Here is a 16,975-nt window from a genome sequence, read left to right as displayed (position 1 = left end):
CTTAGGCTGAGTGGGAAAAATAAGGCTGAGAAGGATCCTGGTATTCCCAACAATTGGCCTTTAAAGGAACAGGAACTCAAAACCCTTGAAGCTAGAAGGACGAAGGCCATTGAGGAATTGGAGCAAAATAAAGCCGAACGCAAGGAGAGGGTAATTGTTTTATCATTATTCAAGTCCCATTTCATGAATTATTTCTCTCGTTGGTTGATTATGTTTATTATGATTTGTTATGTTACATGATCAGCTAAATGAATGAATAAATAAAAAATGTCGGTAGAAGTTTTATGTAAACCTTGTTCCTGTAGAAAGTTATTCATGGATAGGAAGAAAGATATATGATAGAAGATAATGAGGGTGCTTGACTATTGGTATATTAAAATGTTTTTGTATTGTTGTATTAGTGAAGATTGACTCTTGCTATGAAGAAAACAGTCCTTTGTGATTTCTATTTTCCTTGAAGTGAGGAACTTACTATTCATTACCTGTTTCAGGCTCGTAGAAGAAAATTGGGCTTGCTAGAGGAGGAATATGACTCTAAGTTGCTAGAGGATTCTAATAAAGATACTAATGATTTTGGTAATGCTGCAAAGACCAGAAGTGTGCATTTGTGTTGTCTTTCTAATAACTCTAAAATATCATATACATATTTTCCTACCTTTCTTTTTCTATTTCTTAGGAAATCTTTTTAAATCTCATGTATATAACCATATTCACCCACGTAAGAAATCGTATATCTTTTCAATAAATCTATTTATCAAATAATCATCATATATAACTCATTTATAGTGCAATAATTAGTTTATATATCCTTCAAAATAATCTCTTATCTTTCATATTCTAAAACATCATTTAAATAAAATCAATCTTTTAAAATAATAAACCATTACGTTTCTTATAATAACTTTCTAAATAAATACTTTATAAATAATTAATGGTCACTTAAAAATATTTAACATCTTTTAACAATATCTCATAATATTTAATGACATATATCTAATATCTTTTTAATTAAATAATTTTTAAACCATCACTACAAGAAATCAAGTGATTAGAGTCCCAATAAAACCCTTCCAAAATCCAAAAACGGACGCTATCCAAAATTTGTGTGCGAATAAGAGCGGACTCAAAAAAGAGACGGCCTATCCCATTGAAAAGTGACTCTTTCATTTTTTGACACATTTACCTATGTTGCCAGTAGCGTGGGTCTGGCCCTCAGTTCCAATTTAATATTTAAATGTTTGTGTTGTCAATAGCGTGAGTTCTAACCTTTTTTAAATAATTTATTTGAACTTAGGTTGGACCCTCTCTTATTAAATTTATAATCATTCTAAATACAAATTAATAATAATAGAATCTTAAGTCATTTTAAACATAAATTAATATCCAACCAAATTATATTTTCATGTATAATTAAGATATATATTTAGGAAGTGCAATTCCAAGTTATAAACTAAAATATACCAGCAACATAGGAACCAAAAATAGAGAAATTGATTCAACGTCAGTGCAATTCGATTCAAAAATAGTGCAATTCAGTTCAAAATTAGTGCAATTCAGTTCAAAATCAATGCAATTTGGTTCAAAACCAATGTAGTTAAGTTCAAAAGTAGTGCAGTTCAGTTAAAAAATAGTGTAGTTCAGTTCAAAAATAGTACATCTCAGCTCAAATGTAGTGCAGTTCATAAAACAATTCAATTTATAACAGTTCAGTTCATATTGTAGTGCAGTTCAGTTCAATTCAGTTTATTAGAAAAAAAAACAGTGCAGTTTAGTTCGCCTTAACTAGGGGAGCAATTTGAAATTGTGTTTTTTCAAGCAGTGTAGTCGGAGAGGTTGGATATATACAATTTTTAGGTTTAAATACGCTTTTGGATTGCCCACACTTTTTAGGCTAGTTTAGATATCTTAGTATTCGATATATATTACTTTATATTTTAATAAAATTAAATTGTAGAAGCTAAATATGTACTAAACTATAACAATAAAAATTTTATAAATTGAAACCTTACTACTAACTAGTATTTATCAAAAAACACGTGTTATTTAATCTCAAAATATTAACAAATTCAGCTTAAGTTAGCCTAAGAAAACCCCTCCTAAATTTTTTGTTACAATATAGTTTTTTTATAATATATTTAAGTAATTATATTTTCTTATAAAAAAATCTAGGCATATTAAAATCCATTATTTTAGTATATCAAATTAAAAGATGAGGATATAAAAAAATTGTTTCAGAATACTAAAACAAATTTTATTGAATATCAAATTTAATATGTTGATTATCTAATTTTACCTTCTAAAATTTGATAACAATATACAACAAACTCGTTCACCCTCTTCTCTATTTGCTCGCTCCAGAGCCTCTTCAAATCTTTTCCCTTCTTCTCTTCGTTTTCTACTACTTTTGACGTGGATTATCGTTCTCATCTCTTTTTCTCTTGTGAAGGTAGAGAACACAAAATGGTGATGAAGAGCAAGAGTAAGAAAACCCAATCCCTGTTCTTTGATATCAGTAGTGTGCAATGATTTTAATTGTTTATTTTTTTATTATTGTTGTGAACTTTTTAGGTTGCAAAGAGTAAGAGTAAGAGGGTTTCGTTGATGAAGAAGTACAAGGTGATACGGAAGGTGAAAGAGCACAACAGGAAAAAGCGAACGAAGCGAAGAAGCTTAGGCTGAGTGGGAAAAATAAGGCTGAGAAGGATCCTGGTATTCCCAACAATTGGCCTTTAAAGGAACAGGAACTCAAAACCCTTGAAGCTGGAAGGACGAAGGCCATTGAGGAATTGGAGCAAAAGAAAGCCGAACGCAAGGAGAGGGTAATTGTTTTATCATTATTCAAGTCCCATTTCATGAATTATTTCTATCGTTGGTTGATTATGTTTATTATGATTTGTTATGTTACATGATCAGCTAAATGAATGAATAAATAAAAAATGTCGGTAGAAGTTTTATGTAAACCTTGTTCCTGTAGAAAGTTCTTCATGGATAGGAAGAAAGATATATGATAGAAGATAATGAGGGTGCTTGACTATTGGTATATTAAAATGTTTTTGTATTATTGTATTAGTGAAGATTGACTCTTGCTATGAAGAAAACAATCCTTTGTGATTTCCATTTTCCTTGCAGCGAGGAACTTACTATTCATTACCTGTTTCAGGCTCGTAGAAGAAAATTGGGCTTGCTAGAGGAGGAATATGACTCTAAGTTGCTAGAGGATTCTAATAAAGATACTAATGATTTTGGTAATGCTGCAAAGACCAGAGGTGTGCATTTGTGTTGTCTTTCTAATAACTCTAAAATATCATATACATATTTTCCTACCTTTCTTTTTCTATTTCTTAGGAAATCTTTTTAAATCTCATGTATATAACCATATTCACCCACGTAAGAAATCGTATATCTTTTCAATAAATCCATTTATCAAATAATCATCATATATAACTCATTTATAGTGCAATAATTAGTTTATATATCCTTCAAAATAATCTCTTATCTTTCATATTCTAAAACATCATTTAAATAAAATCAATCTTTTAAAATAATAAACCATTACGTTTCTTATAATAACTTTCTAAATAAATACTTTTTAAATAATTAATGGTCACTTAAAAATATTTAACATCTTTTAACAATATCTCATAATATTTAACGACATATATCTAATATCTTTTTAATTAAATAAATTTTAAACCATTTTGTCTTTTACTTTAAATATTTATTTAATCTCATTTATTTATTTTTATAATTATTATAATTTTTTTGATCTCATATTCACTTAACAAATAAATTTTTTGTCCTAAAATCATGAATTTGATCGTATAAAATCATATTATTAGTATCTATATATAAATATTTATACAATTGTATAATTAGTTATTAAATTAAATAATTAGTTATTGTAATATATATATATATATATATATATATATATATATATATATATAATTTATACATAATTTTATTTATTAATTTAATCATCATTAGTAATCATATTATTAATAATAATATTATGAATGAAAAAATAAAAATAATCGAAACTTCCTAAAATTTTCAAATAATATTATAATATTATTTGATAGTTACATTTGACGGATTTCACTCCCAGTCATTTCAGTATATATAGTTATCATCCCTAGCATTAAATATATGCTATAAAACATAACAAAAACATATTTGTATATATTTATATATTTATTATGTACATATAATTGATCATGCTTCTCCTAATATACGCCAAAATAGAAGATACATAAATCTGAAACTTTTCCGATTTTCACAGCTTAGAATATATATATATATATATATATATATATATATATATATATATATATATATCAACATTTCAAAAAATAAAAACAGTCCACAACATTTAATACCCATTAAATCTATTTAATTCTAAAAATAAAAATAAATCAGCAACATTAAATTAACAAAAAAATATATTATTCTGATACTAATAGAAATTTTTTGGTTAAATCATGTATTAGTTTTATCTCCTTCAAAAATTTGAAGAACTCATTCATATAACTACAGTATAATAATATTAATATTGTGTCAACACTTGACTCATAGAACCCTAAAACTATCACAAATGTTACAATTCCATGTCAACCTCTGAAAAATAACACCTCATTCGTATCACATGTTGAACCCATACCACTGGTCATTACCACCCCATGAGTATAGGGCCTCATCTCATATCAATACCATGTCCCATTAATTGCAACTCACTCATTAATTTCACATGCCAAGCTTCCACGATGTCCACCATTCCATTCATGAATTATGTCACACATACATGACAATCCATTATATATATATATATATATATATATATATATATATATATATATATATATATATATATATATATATATATATATATATATATATATATATATCAACATATCAAGCATACCCAAACAATTACAAATCATCCTAGGATAACCAAGCAACCAAACCACGCACTGTCTCGCCCAATCCCTCGCTTAGGCGAGACAGTCTCGCTCAGGCGAGCCCCCTTCGCCTAGGCGAGGGCTCGAAAAGGAAAAAGGAACCAACGCGCGATCTCGCTTAGGCGAGACCCCTCTCGCCTGGGCGAGTGGTTCGCTCGCTCAAAATAATGAGTTGGTCGCCTGGGCGACCTTTCGTGAAAAAGGATTTGGGCGAGCCTCCGCCAGACTCGCTTAGGTGAGTCTGACTCGCCTAGGCAAGATTATCAGTTCTCGCCCTGGTCTCACATGCAGCAGATGTATCTTTCAACCCCAGCCAATCACACAAAGCATTTCACGGCCTAAGAACAATGATTAACCCATAGAAACAATTCGCAAGCTCAAGAACAGGGATAAAAACACAACTTAAACTCGAACCCTAACTTCTCGTACCTGGAAACGTTAGCTAAGGCTTTGATACTCGAACAATGAGGGACAATAGCTCACGGGACAGTTTCGCGAGCTGAAAAACAGTGGGCCAAGTTCCAAAAACGAGCTGAAAAACAGTGGGACAAGTTCCAAATCACGGGAAAGCTTTAACTGAGAACATACGGAAGAATCAAAATGAACATAGAGCTTGAGTTGGGAGGGACTTACGTGGAGCAGAAGAATGAGGCTGAGCTTGCTAAGCTATGACGACTCCAAACCCTAGCAAAGGATGACGGCAACTGCTCTAAGAGATGTGTAGGATATGTTTTACGAAGAGTAGTTACAAGTTAGGGTTTTGGGGTATCTTAGGTCAGAAATTGAATTGGGCCAACACCATTTAGGCCTAAAAGATTGGGCAGCCTCTACAATAAGATGGGCAGAAAAAATTGGGCCTTACATTCCCTCCAACAACAAAAATTTTCGACCTCGAAAATGAAAGCTTACCAGGTGTCAACACCCAATTTTGTCCGAGCAAACAACTTTGTTTGAAAATAAAAAAATAAAAAATAAAAAATAAAATAATAAGGTAAAATAAAATTTTATATATATATATATATATATATATATATATTCAAAAACAAGTGTTACATAAAAAAAATCGTTAAAAAAATAATAATAAAAATTAATTAATAAAAGTTTTTAATTTATGTTTTTTTAAGCGTTAAAATAACCCTTTTGTTTTTTTTTATATAATTAAAAAATATTTTTTCGTTTTTAATTAATTAATAAAATCAGAAATTAAAAATTAAAAAAATTAAAAAGTTAATAATTATTTATTATTAATTACTATTCATTTTTATTAATTAAATTCAAAAAATTAAAAATTAAAAAAACACAAAAAATAGTTTTTGAAAACAACGGTTACTCATGGTCTCAACATTCTCCAACCACTACGTTCACTTCCTCCAATTGCTGCTCAGAGTTCGTGTGGTCTAAACTCCCCAACTGCTCTATACACCAAACCGCTAGACATTTTTTTTCTTAAAAAGAGTTTTTTGGACAGATTGATTGATTACGGTAACACATCCATGCAAGCACCATCATCTTCTTCTCTAACATTTTAAGCCATCATCAACAATCCTCTGCACCCATTTTTCATGCACTTTCATCCAAACCATTCTTTAGAAACAAATCAAAACAAAGAATCAATAAGTCACTGTGATGAAAGGGGGAAGGGTTGAATAGGCTTTGAGAAACAAAGAGCGAAGATGGTGCGGGAGTGTTTTGCACGGCTATAAGCGGTACAGTGGCGAGCAGTGTCGGTGCCAACGTTTACAAATCTCCGAGAGTGGTTGTCGTCACCGTTGGCGGCTTTGCCGCAAGCATGGTTGCGTTTTGAACGTGATTGGTGGACGCACATGATGTTGTGCTGGCATAGATGGCTGCCGGTGCTGTCGTGGGTGGTGCCGCCGTGAGCAATGTCGCTGGCGGCTTGGGAGTGAGTAGTAGTAATGGTGTTTGCGTGGTGACCTTGTATGGGAGGTAGAAAATGAAGTTGGGGAAGAAGAGTTTAAGTGATGTGCGTTCTGGATTTGATTTAGGTTTAAGGTTTTGGCAGATTCATTTAATTCTTTGTGCACCCCCATGACTTAATTCTCACACTTATTCAGATTTGTTTCATAATTGGACCATTTGTTTTTGTTTTATTTACTTCATGCACTCCCAAATGTAATAACCCCACACTCCGTACATTTAGTTTTATTTTATCTTATGTACCCGCGTGTTCACTAAGCACACACCCCACTACTTTAATTTCTTTTTTTAGGCTAGGATGAGTTTACTTTATGCACCATGCATTTTCTCTATGTGCACCCCATTCATTTGTATGTAGTTTTTCTCATTGCACCCACATATTTACTTATGCACTTTTATTTTCTATTTCCAATTTTACCTTTTTCTAATTAAATATCACATTTCAATCACATCATTTTCAAAAATAATAAAAATATTTTCAATTGAAATAAAAATTAAAATAGTTTTCAAAAATGATTAATAAAAGTTAATAATTATTTTCTTTCTTTATTTATTTATTTATTTAATTTAGTGTCTAATCGACCGTTCGCGTCGCACGACACTTCCTTTTAAAATAAAAAATTATAAAATTGTTTAGTTGTCTAATCGACCGTTTGCGTCGCACAACACTCTTTTTCAAAATATAAAAACCATAAAATAGTGTTTGTGTCTAATCTACCGCTCGCGTCGCACGACACTCCTTTTCAAAATATAAAAATTATTAAAATTGCTTTGGTGTCTAATCGACCGCTCGCGTCTCACGACACTCCCTTTCATAAATACAAAATATAAAAATTATTTTTGGTGTTAACCCGACCGCACACGTCGCATGACACTTATTTTCAAAAATGTCAAAAGACAACTTTAAAAATTAAATATTCTAATCAAGTTTTATCAAGAACTACGTGATCTTTGATTCTCCATTGTGAATGGAGATACGTAGGAGCAGGGCAAATCCTTGTCAGGTTCCCTTTCCAATAATTTAAAGGTTTTTCAAATAGTTTTATAAAGAACTATGTAGCCCTGATTTCGCATTTTTAATGAGAATACGTAGGACCAAGGTTTTAACCCTTGTCGAGTCCCTTTCTCTCCAAAATTAATTTTGTTCAATATGTTTTATTTTTGGGAAAAATAAATATATAAAATAAACACATCTATTTTGCAAATTTAATTAAAGGTATTGCCTTTGGGCGGGCGCTGTAGGGTGTTAATACCTTCCCTACGCGTAACCGACTCCCGGACCCTAAATTTGGTTTTCGCAGACTTTATTTTATTTTTATGGTTTTCCATAGTTTTTCAGAATAAACTATGGTGGCGACGTCTAATCTCTTTTTCCAAATTAATTTATTTTTAGTTCGTTGTCCCATCGCGATTTAGATTGCGACAGATGGTGACTTCACTGGGGACCGTAGAGAGTCAAGCCTATTTAATTGAATCTGCGAAAGTGGTGTGTTTAATTTAAATGTTTGTTTTTCCCTTTCTCTTTTTTTATGTAATCATGTTTACCTTTAAATTGTGTATGGCGTAATTAATGTCAATGTTGAACTCTAGGTAGAAAACATGTTTTGTATCTACCTATATCTTTTATTTTTGTTTTGAAGGTGTGGGTTTAGTTATGCATTTTTCTCCCTTCACACACTCACTTTATATTTTTGTACATAACATGAGTGGGGCCCTATACCCGGGTCTATGCAGCTTAGAATTAGAGGGGATTGTGTAGTAGTGTCACAGTGGATGTACTTCCCAAGTGGTCATTGTGAGAACCCCAACTAGAGTCTGTTTGCTTCATTTGGTACTCTCATATCGTGTTGTTTACCAATTATTATGGGAAATACCATGAAGTGGACCATAGCTCTAGTGACCTTGATCTTTAGGCATTAGGGAACCATCCTGGTGAGCGCATATATTTCACCTTAGAACTTTAAGCGTCATACTTATGTTAAGGCACAAAAGGGAGACAATTACGTCCTTTACCCTTCACCTCCTATTGTACATATTATACATCTTTCTACGTATGAATAAGTGCTCATCAAGGCACAATCATGCATCTCATTATTCAATGGTGTGTCATGCATATCATTTTTTTCATCATACATCACATCTCATGAGAATAAGGTAAACATGCATTTCATTGTGTCATTCGATTGCATATCATGCATGGAGTTTTGAAATAAGTGCATCACATTTTCATACCCATATCATATGAATACATGCCTCCTGAGGCACCAATAAATCTCATGTAGGTTTTCAGTTAGTCGCATATCGTGCATGGTGTTCCTTAATTACATCAACATATAAAGTAAATAAAATGTCTCTTGGGGCACATAGTTTTTTAAACACCTAGCATGCATCCTCATGTCATTTTGCATAAATACATTCATATTTTGATATTGCCTGCATATGCATAATGGGTCTCATGCATCACATGGATTTGGTTTTTACATTTGTTAGTTCATGCTAATAAAATAAAGAAATTGTGATACCTTAAAGGACTTGTTGATAAAAGATCATGGAGAATTTGGGAGAAACTCATGAAGCAACGAAGATAGATATTCAATAATTGAAGGAGCAAATACATGAGATTTTGGAAGCCATAGAGGCACTAGAGAACTCTGGAGAGACTTCCACTCAACAACATCAACAAAGGGTTCAGGAAACCCAAGTTTCTCCTCCATACGGTCTTCCTCCGAATTACACTCCACCCATTGGATTTGACTCAAGGAAAAAAGCTGCAAGCTACATGGTTGCAACTCATGATACGAAGGAGAACGAACCTGGGACATCCACCTTCACAGGCACCCAAGGAATTGGTCAACTAGATGTAGTACATGTGTCAATGGAAAAGCAACCCGAGGTGAAACCTTCACCCCATGTCACTACACCTCTAAATGTTGAAGATTCCACAAACAAATTGGAAATGTTAGAGGAAAGGCTGAGAGCTATAGAGGGTGTACGAAAGTTTGAGTTTGGCAATGCTGCAGAGTTGTGTTTAGTTCCAGATGTGGTGGTACCTCCGAAGTTCAAATTGCCAGAGTTTGAAAAGTATCAAGGGAACACTTGTCCAAAGAATCATATAACCATGTACTACAGAAAAATGACTGCCTACGTTCATGATGAGAAACTATTGATTCACTTCTTTCAGGAAAGCTTAACTGGCATGGCTCTTAATTGGTACATGCATTTGGAACCAACCCAAATTCGTTCTTGGAAAGATCTGGTGGCTGCATTCGTGAAGCAATATGAATATAATGATGATAATGTGCTTGATAGATTTCAACTGCAGAACATGGAGAAAAATGAGTCAGAGACATTCAAAGAGTATGCTTTAAGATGGAGAGAGATTGCTGCTCAAGTAGAGCCACCTTTGCATGACAAAGAGTTGGTGGCTATATTTATAAATACTTTGCAGTCACCCTTTTATAAACATATGATGAGTAGTGTTTCCTTGAACTTGGCAGACTTGATTATAATGGGAGAAAGGATTGAGCTCGGCATAAAGAACGGAAAAATTGCACTTGACCCAAATTTTGTAGCAAATTTGAATGAGTATGATTCTAGGTATGAGATAAGCAAAGAGCGAAGAGCTAATCTACATCCCATTGTCTATCCTCAAATGTCTCAGTCCGAGAAATTCAATCAGAACATTGGGCGGAAAAATTACAATCGAGGCAAGAAAGCTATCAATTTCACTCATATCCCTATGACCTACACAGAGCTATTACCAAATCTCCGAAGCGATAATCTCATAAATATTTGTCCCACTAGACCTGTACGACCTCTATACCCAAAGAATTATGATTTAAACACAAGATGTGATTACCATGGAGGACCACTGGGTCATTCAACAGAAGCATGCATGGTTTTGAAGCACAAGGTACAATCCTTGATTGATTCAGGATTGTTGACATTTGAAGAAAGATAACTTAATGTTGAAGAAAATCCTCTACCAGGACATGAAAACACCTCAGCATGAAGAACACCATGGCTTTGTAAACATTGAAAATATTATGCTTTTCATATTGTGTTAGACTGTTGAATTACCTTTCATATTGTTATGAATATTTTGATCAGTTGCATCATGTTATCCTTCATGAATTTCAAAGCATATGAGATATTAAAGATTTCCTCCAGAACAAGTCTTAAAAGGTTGTCGCAAAAAAAATGATAAATAACGAAAAGCACAAAAAAAGGGCAAAAGAAGTATGTTATGAGTCACTTATTTTTCTTGCAAATCATTGAATTCAAGTTTTTCAAATACAAAAAAAAAAAGCAAAAAAAAAGAAGAGAAAAGAATAATAAAAATGAGGGTAGTCATATCTTTTGAGGTCAAAATGCTTAATGAAGAATAACAACTTGACCTTTTCTTTTGAAAACACTTGTACATGCATGGCTTAAAAGCTTTAACCCTTCACCCTCCCAAAATAAAAGGGTTTGCCCTAAACACCGTTGGTTATACTCGTATAATAAACATGATTTTTTTACACTGGGGCAGATTTTCCAATGTTTATCTTTGCTAGCACTAGTTGGATGATCCCTAAATCTATCGAAACAATTTTCAAAAGAAAGAAAAAAGTTTGCTAGATTGAAAACCCAAGAGGGCAATCTAGGAGAAAAAAAAAACAAAAGAAAGAAAGGAAAAGAAAAGTGACTCTTGTTAAGGTCATCGAGCTTTTATCTTAAAGTTAATCTTTTGAAAATAAAGCAATCAAAATTTGAAATGATGTGTGGCCATTTTTCTTCATCCGAAAAAGTAAAATATCCTTTGTTACCCTGTTGAGCAAAAAAAGTTTTCTTTTAAATTGTTCCCAAACAAAGGTTATCATCATACTAGAAGTCAGCTAGAAGTCAACTTGAAATGCACAAAAAAAGCACTCAATGATCAAATGAAGAAAATTCATTGAAAGTAAACCAAAAAAAAAACAATCACAAAGTGAATGCAAGTGAAAAGAAATTGAAATAAAATATGAAAAAAGCAAAGTGTTCAAAAATTCTTGAGAAATAGCTTATGCAATACCTAGATGGTAGCTTTTGTTTAAAAAAAATTACACACAAAAAAATCTTTGGGCCTTTATATCCTTTCTTTCAAAGCCTTTTAGCCCATAGCCACATTACAAGCCAAGTAAAAGTCCACACAAATCGAATATTGATTGTTCTAATTTTATAAGCTTAATTTTGCGATAAAAGCCACATGGCTAACAATGCGGTTGCTAAAAAATGAATGAGTGAAAAAGAAAAATTGTGTCTCCGGAGGAAGGAACTCTCTACTAACTGGCAAAGCAAGTGAAAGAAAATCAAACCAACTGGGGCAATTCTCTTAGCCAATGTTTTTCATATCCATTACCTTTTCTGAACAAAACCCATATCCTAAAACTGGGGCAACTTTGTGGGTCTCACATGATATTTTTTTCCACCTTGACATTCATGGATCAATTTCCCTATACCTTTTTCCCAAACACCATAACTGGGGCAGCTTTTGGGTCTTTTTGTGTTTTTCACACTGACATTCACAAATTACATCTCCTTTTAGGAGTGTGTGAGGAACGACATGCCCACATGGCTATCCCAGTCTCCTCCAAACACTTTCCAAAAATTTCTAGCCTTTCACTCACTTATGATTTCAAGCACGCGTGCACTAATGTTGTGAAAGAGAAAGTTAAGTATATTCATTTTAAACATTAGACCTCAAGGTGTGTGACATTCCTCACTTTCAAGAAAAATTGAAAATAACAATGAGTTTGATGATTGCAAATAGAACAATTGACTCGAATGTGCAAAAAAAAAAAAGAAGAGAGAGGTCAAAAGGACAAAGCATTACAAGGTTTTCATCATGCATTCATGCATATCAAGGTTCTGATCCTTACGATTGTGTTTTAATAAATGTGCATTCTACAGTGCATAACATTTGTATGTCATATCATCATAACATGTGTCAACATATCATCATAACCTGAGTCAGCATAATTATGCAACATATCTCTTCAATAAAATGTTTTTTTTTAGAAATAAGAAATTAATATTATAAAAGTTACTTTTGACATTTTTCAAATTAATGGTCCTCTTCATTCATATGAATGACCTATACGCCCCCAAGCCCAGTTTTTTTTGGCCCTCAAGCCTAGTTTAGTCTGGCCCAAGCCCAGTTTGTCTGGCCCAAGCCCAGTTTAGTCTGGCCCAAGCCCAGTTTAGTCTGGCCCAAGCCCAGTTTTATCTGGCCCAAGCCCAGTTTTGTCTGGCCCTCAAGCCTAGTTTAGTCTGGCCCAAGCCCAATTTGTTTGGCCCAAGCTTAGTTTATCTGGTCTAAGCCCAGTTTAGTCTAGCCCAAGCCCAGTTTGTCTGACCTAAGCCCAGTTTTATCTGGCCCAAGTCTAGTTTAGTCTGGCTCAAGCCCAGTTTAGTCTGGCCCAAGCCCAGTTTAGTTTGGCCCAAGCCCAGTTTGTCTGGCCCAAGCCTAGTTTAGTCTGGCCTAAGCCCAGTTTGTCTGGCCCAAGCCCAGTTTTATCTGGCCCAAGCCTAGTTTAGTCTGGCCCTCAAGCCTAATTCGTTTGGCGCAAGCCCAATTTCATACTAGCCCCTTAGTCTGGTTTCATATTGTCCAAAAACTCAGTTTCTGTAGCTTAAAATTAATAAGAATTATAAAAAGACAAAAATATAAAAATGAAAATATATAGGATTTCTATGGAAGCTTTGCATCATAAATTCATACATTCAAGCATATTAAGATTTGCCCCCTTCAGCTCTGAAAAAAAAATGAAAAAAAAAATGAAAAGACAAAGGTCTTAGGTGATTCATGCATAACATGCATTCATTTAGGCATGCATTTCATAAAAAGGAAAAGAAACAAGCAAATTTGTTTTTCATATTATACATGCAATTAAAATATCATACATTCATTATGTTTATATCAAGACCCTCTTCGATGGAATGGTCATTGATTTTCATATGTTTTCATATCGAGGCCCTCTGCAAATGCAATGGTCATCGATCTTTCATATCAAGACCCTCTTCGATGGAATGGTCATTGATTTTCATATGTTTTCATATCGAGGCCCTTTGCAAATGCAATGGTCATCGATCTTTCATATCAAGACCCTCTTCGATGGAATGGTCATTGATTTTCATATGTTTTCATATCGAGGCCCTCTAAAAAGGTATTGGTCATCGATCTTTCATATAAAGACCCTCTTCGATGGAATGGTCATTGATTTTCATATGTTTTCATATCGAGGCCCTCTACAAAGGCACTAGTCATCGATCTTTCATATCAAGGCCCTCTACAAATGCAATGGTCATCGATCTTTCATATCAAGACCTTCTGCAAAAGCAATGGTCATTGATTTTCATATGTTTTCATATCGAGGCCCTCTACAAAGGTACTGGTCATCGATCTTTCATATCAAGGCCCTCTGCAAAAGCAATTGTCATTGATTTTCATATGTTTTCATATCGAGGCCCTCTACAAAGGTATTGGTCATCGATCTTTCATATCGAGGCACTCTGCAAATGCAATGGTCATCGATCTTTCATATCAAGACCCTCTACTAAAGCAATGGTCATTGATTTTCATATGTTTTCATATCGAGGCCCTCTACAAAGGTATTGGTCATCGATCTTTCATATCGAGGCCCTCTGCAAATGCAATGGTCATCGATCTTTCATATCAAGACCCTCTACAAAAGCAATGGTCGTCGATCTTTCATATCAAGACCCTCTGCAAAAGCAATGGTCATTGATTTTCATATGTTTTCATATCGAGGCCCTCTACAAAGTAGCTGGTCATCGATCTTTCCTATCAAGGCCCTCTGCAAATGCACTAGTCATCGATCTTTCATGTCAAGACCCTCTTCGATGGAATAGTCATTATTTTTCTTAAATGTTTGCATTGATGTGATTTCTTTTTAGAGCCCGGATGAAATTAGTGTTTCTGTCTTTTCTTATATCTTACTTTGATGATGAAAATGACTAATTTTTCGTATCATCTAGTAAGATCTAAGAAAAGAGGGGCAGTTGTCAACACCCAATTTTGTCCGGGCAAATAACTTTATTTTAAAATAAAAAAAATAAAATAAAAAAATAAAATAAAATAAAATAATAAGGTAAAATAATATATATATATATATATATATATATATATATATATATATATATATATATTCAAAAATAAGTGTTACATAAAAAAATAAAAGAATCGTTAAAAAAATAATAATAAAAATTAATTAATAAAAGTTTTTAATTTATGTTTTTTTAAGCGTTAAAATAACCCTTTTGTTTTTTTTTATATAATTAAAAAATATTTTTTCGTTTTTAATTAATTAATAAAATCAGGAATTAAAAATTAAAAAAATTAAAAAGTTAATAATTATTTATTATTAATTAATATTCATTTTTATTAATTAAATTCAAAAAATTAAAAATTAAAAAACACAAAAAATAGTTTTTGAAAACAACGGTTACTCATGGTCTCAACTTTCTCCAACCACTGCGTTCACTTCCTCCAACTGCTGCTCAGAGTTCGTGTGGTCTCAACTCCCCAACTGCTCTTTACACCAAACCGCTAGACATTTTTTTTCTTAAAAAGAGTTTTTTGGACAGATTCATTGATTACGGTAACACATCCATGCAAGCACCGTCATCTTCTTCTCTAACATTTTAAGCCATCATCAACCATCCTCTACACCCATTTTTCACGCACTTTCATCCAAACCATTCTTTAAAAACAAATCAAAACAAAGAATCAATAAGTCACTGTGAAGAAAGGGGGAAGGGTTGAAAAGACTTCGAGAAACAGAGAGCGAAGATGACGATGTAATTGGCGGCGATCTCTTTGACGGAATGGCAGCCGCGACGAGCTTGGTGGCTCGAAGAAGACGCGAGCAGAGGAAACGGTGCAGCAGTGTTTCACACGGCAATAAGCGGTACAGTGGCGAGCAGTGTCGGTGCCGACGTTTACAAACCTCCGAGAGTGGTTGTCGTCACCGTTGGCGGCTTTGCCGCAAGCATGGTTGCGTTTTGAACGTGATTGGTGGACGCACATGATGTTGTGGTGGCATAGATGGCTGTCGGTGTCGTCGTGGGTGGTGGCGCCGTGAGCAATGTCGCCGGCGGCTTGGGAGTGAGTAGTAGTAATGGTGTTTGCGTGGTGGCCTTGTGTGGGAGGTAGAAGATGAAGTTGGGGAAGAAGAGCTTAAGTGATGTGCGTTCTGGATTTGATTTAGGTTTAAGGTTTTGGCAGATTCTTTTAATTCTTCGTGCACCGCCATGACTTAATTCTCACACTTATGAAAATTTGTTTCATAATTGGACCATTTGTTTTGGTTTTATTTACTTCATGCACTCCCAAATATAATAACCCCACACCCCGTACATTTAGTTTTATTTTATCTTATGTACCCGCGTGTTCACTAAGCACACACCCCACTCTTTTAATTTCTTTTTTTAGGCTAGAATGAGTTTACTTTATGCACCATGCATTTTCTCTATGTGCACCCCATTCCTATGTATGTAGTTTTTCTCATTGCACCCACATATTTACTTATGCACTTTTATTTTCTATTTCCAATTTTACCTATTTCTAATTAAATATCACATTTCAATCACATCGTTTTCAAAAATAATAAAAATATATTCAATTGAAATAAAAATTAAAATAGTTTTCAAAAATGATTAATAAAAGTTAATAATTATTTTCTTTCTTTATTTATTTATTTAATTTAGTGTCTAATCGACCGTTCGCGTCGCACGACACTTCCTTTCAAAATAAAAAATTATAAAATTGTTTTGTTGTCTAATCGACCGTTCGCGTCGCACGACACTCTTTTTCAAAATATAAAAATTATAAAATAGTTTTTGTGTCTAATCGACTGCTCGCGTCGCACGACACTCCTTTTCAAAATATAAAAATTATTAAAATTGTTTTGGTGTCTAATCGACCGCTCGCGTCGCACGACACTTATTTTCAAAAATGTCAAAAGACAACTTTAAAAATTAAATATTGTAATCAAGTTTTATCAAGAACTACGTGATCCTTGATTCTCCATTGTGAA

The sequence above is a fragment of the Vigna unguiculata genome, chromosome 5 (assembly GCF_037176805.1).
Source record: "Vigna unguiculata cultivar grain cowpea cultivar isolate G323 ecotype 2 chromosome 5, ASM3717680v1, whole genome shotgun sequence".
NCBI lineage: Eukaryota > Viridiplantae > Streptophyta > Magnoliopsida > Fabales > Fabaceae > Vigna > Vigna unguiculata.
This window is presented reverse-complemented; position numbering follows the sequence as displayed.